The sequence below is a fragment of the Helicoverpa armigera genome, chromosome 4 (assembly GCF_030705265.1).
Source record: "Helicoverpa armigera isolate CAAS_96S chromosome 4, ASM3070526v1, whole genome shotgun sequence".
Classification (NCBI taxonomy): Eukaryota; Metazoa; Arthropoda; class Insecta; order Lepidoptera; family Noctuidae; genus Helicoverpa; species Helicoverpa armigera.
Genome location: NC_087123.1, coordinates 1091135 through 1096211, shown reverse-complemented (window position 1 = coordinate 1096211; position 5077 = coordinate 1091135).

The following is a 5077-nucleotide window of genomic DNA, read 5'->3' as shown; positions in this document are numbered from 1 at the left end:
TTCAGCATTTATCAGCGTCAGACGGATTTGAGAAAAAAAAAACTAAAGCTGGGGCTTATTAGGTCCTTGAAAACTCGCAACTCACTATGACAAGAAGAAAAAGAAGAAAAAGAAGAAGTTAGGAAATGCCGTTCTTAAAATAATTTTACGTGTAATAATAATACAGCCAACTTTCACAAGAAACGATTACATTTTATTTAATTAGTTGAATATTTTCACGGTTGAACAGATCAATTGGGGATTGGGGAATAAATAAAGCTTGTATGACTAATTTGGTGTTTTCCGTGGTATATCATGGTGATTGCAACGATTGAGCTTACGATACCGCTACCATTAATCAATATGCGACAGGGAGCAACTTAATCAAACTCTCATACGTCTTAATCAGACCTTGTCTATATTTTCCTTATCTCTTTAATTCCGCCATCTTTAAACCCCCACCCTAGAGGTTGCTCGGATCGTCCGGGGATTTACCACGGAATTTGTTCGCGGTTCAAACGGAAAATTAAGGTATTTTTTTATATAATAAACGCCGCACAAATAAGTTTTTATACGATATCCTTGGAAGATATGAGATTCTTTAAAATACTTTATCTTTTATATCAGGCGCCTTTGCCTTTCCTTTCATGAAACTCAATATTTTTAGTGAAAATTGTGATCGTAGGTAAAGAAGAATGGATGGCGCAAACATTGTACAGTTCTGAGAAAAATCTATTGACGCTTTAAAGAGGTATTCTTGGTAATGGCATAATGGATGTTTATATTTTTTTCAGACGTTACGATCCAGTTTCTAAATAAAAATGGATGAAATCGTCTCTATTGGTTCCTACCTTTTTTCTCTGATGTTATAATTTAGATTACCAGACAGACATGATGTTAGATCTTTTCTATAATTTACAATCATTAATATCTAAAATGTGATGTGGATACAAGATTAGTTTTATTTCGAAGAACAGCCTCCCTAAAATATTGAATTTCACTCCCAAATCCTCATTCCATTTTCAATTCAATTTCATGCTCATTCAATTTCATTCCTGTAGAATTACTAGAACAAATTAACCGAGCCTAATTGCCAGGTACCAGGCGCCCAGACACGCATAGGTCTATTGTTTAGAACCAGACAAGTAAACGGGACAATCAGCAATATTTGTCCAACTTGCCTTAGGTTGGTCAAATATTTGAAAGGGTGTCTTGAACAACAAATTAGTAGTTTCTGTATTTGTTCGGGCTCTATTTGTGTAAGTCTTAATTTGGATCGCTGTTGATGTTTTTTTTGTGCCGTTATTAGGATTTTGGATTGCAATTATTGCGTTTAATCAGTATCTATTTGTTATTTACTTAGATAAATTAATTTATCAAATAGTTAATGCTCAGTATTAAATTCTGCGGTCTATTTTAATACCGTTAAAAATTATAAACTTCTTTAACATGAGGCTTTTTCAGCAAAAGCTGCTCATAGTAGCTGTGCCATCATCACTACCTAATTGTATAGTCTTGTAGTCCTTTCATTAAGAAACAACTAAACCGGTTTTGACTAGATCCTCAAACCACTTCAAAAATTTTCGATATTTCTGATACTTACCTAGTTCTGCAGGAACAAACTAGTAGCTTAATTGTATCGACCTTTGATTTCAAAAATAAACATAAAAGATTCACGACCTTCACCCGAACTTTGAGAGATGTTTGCCTGTTGCCCTGAAGAAGTTTTCTCCTTTTAAACAGCATTAGTCGAGCGTAATAAGGGTCTGTTTTTATATAGAGACGCCATTAGTTCGCAGCTGATATTGTGCCACTTTTGCGATAGGACAGAAGGACCAATTTATGCAGAAGTTGAGAATTCGAGAGCTGTTATTTTTAATCGTTTTTCCAGTTATATATTAATCTTGCAAGTATTACTTTAATTCGCGTTTTGTAATTTTAATTTGTTCACCTCCCATTAACAAGAAGATTAGTTAAAAAAAAGGGTACCTACTGAAGAATAATGATGGGAAATAATGGGGATTTGTGGGTGTGTGAGTTTGTCTTTGACATCCAAAATAAAGACAGTCGCTGATCATGAGGAAACCAAATCTTTTCATTTCAAATGACTTAGGTATATACGCATAGCAGTAAAATAGTTCCTTAATACACAGATACGTTTAAAATTTGAGTATAATGATTCTTCTGCCATTCTCTTTCAGACAGTTATACACTACGAACGTTGTATCCATTTTGTTGTTCCCTTTTATTTTAGTGAAATCTCATGGGTTTTGATGATTTTTCCTTATACAATCTTTTGTTTGTTAGAGGCAAGTTTCTTTCCATTGTTTTTATGTTCGCTTTTATTTTGCTCGTTTTGCTCAGATTGGGCTTAATCGGGGTTTAGTGACCTCATCACGGCAGTTATGGTGAGGAAGCTAGAAGCTAGGAGTAAATGCTTAGTAGTTGGAAGCTGTTCAGTTTATGTGAGGTAATAATTGTAGGTAGAATGCTCGGCTTTTACTCAGTCAAACCAAAATACGGAGATGGTCTTAGATGTCATTTGAACATGTTTAGCAGACGTCAGAAGCCAGATAGTATAAGCCAAAACCAGTCATACTTAAATAAACACTCTTATACCTAAAAGTAATGGGCAAGTCAATATGTCTACTGTCTAGGGTAAAAATAAATAAATAAGCTGATCATGGCCGACGAGTAAAAGGATCTAAGAAACTTCCTGTTTAATGCAATTAATAGGTTCGCGTAATTTACTACTCAATCTCTTTTCTTCTAGTTTTATAACGAGAAACCAGAAAAACTCGACAAAGTTTCTTCGAAATCAGATTAAAAACAGCAACGCAAATTAAATCAAAGAAATACCTATTTGTTTTCAACAATAAATTACAGATTAAAATAAAAGGAAGTAGTACAAATGTACTGTTTACCTTCGGGCTCTTAATCGAACGTATTATTTATTCTCTTATATTTAAGGATTTATATTTTACTTCCTTTAATTATTTTCCAGTAATTCTTACTTTCTCTTTAAAAGCTTTATTTTTTTAAACTTTGTTCTTTTCTTGCGCCAAAATTTTGCTTCCTATTAACTACCTTGCAGTAACAAATCAGTCATGATCAAATCATTTAATGCATAAGTAAATCACACACTCTTTTTTACTAAAAAGACCCTTCACCGCAATCACATTTTATCACATAAGGTAAACATACATTATGTAGCTAAGCCTATTAGTACAAACATTATGGTACGGTCACTAAAGCTACATCAAGAGAGTTCATTAAAGCAAAACAAAACACTGCCCACATTATATCCTTCCCTATTCCTGGCATCCATTCATCTTTAAACCTCTTAGATATTACGACACTTTCACGATATTATTTCAAAAGACCAATGGCCCCTTAGACAAAGCCGCTTGCAACCTCTTTGCCTTCGTATCCTTTAGCTTCGTCTGTCTTTAATCCTTCTTTAGTTACCACTTCATTATTACCGTCATCTTCACCCCTAACATCTAGCCTTCAAAGTTCAATTTCGTTTGGCACAGCAACATCAATCATCTTGTAGTTTTAATGACCTCTAGTCAGATGGAACCGTCTTTAGTGTTAAAGGAATAAGGTTCAGTTTTGCTTGTAGTATCGTGTGGCTAGGGTTGTCTCGTGTAATGAGCAGTATTGACCAGTGTCTCCATAGGGGCGAGACATGAACAAATTGTAGAACAATAGAGAATTTAGGTAGCTCAGGATAATTCTGATTGGGAAAGTGTGAGTGGAGAATTTTGTGATCTCCCATGGAATGTTTGAATGGCTTGGTGATCGAAGAATTATTTGTTTTATATTTATAAGCTTAGTTATGGATATTTTGGGCTAGGCTTACAAAACTAAGCTGTCTCATTTTTTTTTTACAAAAATATAAAACCGACTTCAATACTTACCCAAAAGTCAAACGTGAGACAATCGCGCCAAACAAACATACAACATAGATCCTTTTTTGCAGTCGCTAAAAAAAGGCTTACATCTTTTTAGTTTCATTAGTGAAACATCTTAACAAGCACATTTTATACATCTATTTACATATCCAAGTCCTTCTGCTAATAACACCAAATCACATCCACCTTATTCAGTCTCCCTTTCACCCGTTTTCACTCCAAGTAAAAAGCATTGCAACTCAGATCACGCGCGAAGTCCGTCCTTAATCAACATAGGTAATAAGTGCAGCTGATTGTACGAGATTTGTTGTGTACTCCCTGGAGAACACGATTGTTCAGTGTTCACCCCAGTGTACAGTGTATCTTTGGATGAGTTAGATGAAGTTGTGATTGGAGAAAGTAGTTTGAGCTTTTGTGATTTAAATCCTTGATCAATTTAATTCAGAAATGAGAAATTCACTCTGAGTGTCTGTCCCCCTTTCACGCCAAAACTACTGAAGTAATTAATTTATTTTTAGGAAATTCTACTTTATAGGTGCGCGGAGTTGATCTCCAGTTGTGCGGGTAAAATTGTGGGGTAAAGTTAGTAAGACTCACTATTTTATGGGGTGTGAATTGCGTAAAGTATGTATGATTACTAAATTATACGCAAAAGTTGTTTGGAAAATATCATGTTAAGTAATTTATTTATGTTTTTACAATTAAAAAAGAAGCACAATACACAATGCACATATACTAAGAAATGAAAGCTTCTCCAAGATGAATTTGTTCTACACTTGTCTCCACTAAAAACGGGAACACATTTGACAAACAGACATACATGCAGTAACACGTGGCACTATATCCGCAATCAGCATAATAGGTGCAGCTAATTGTTCGTCATTTGTACTGCGAGCCCTCACTGTGGCTCTCGGAATTACATTGTCATCTGTGAAGAACATATGTAGCAGGCTGGCCTTATTTATTTATTTATTTATTTATTTAGGGATAAAAAACAGTTACATAATAAAAACTTATCGGATAAATTATATTAAAACTAAGTTAACAATCATGCAACCCATACCATTATCCACAAGTTAACAAAAGAAAAGAAAAAGAAAGTATGAAAACTGATTACACTGACAAAATTAAACAGTAAAAATGAAGTATATAAAAGTGCTTAGTAGTTAGTAGATTTGCGG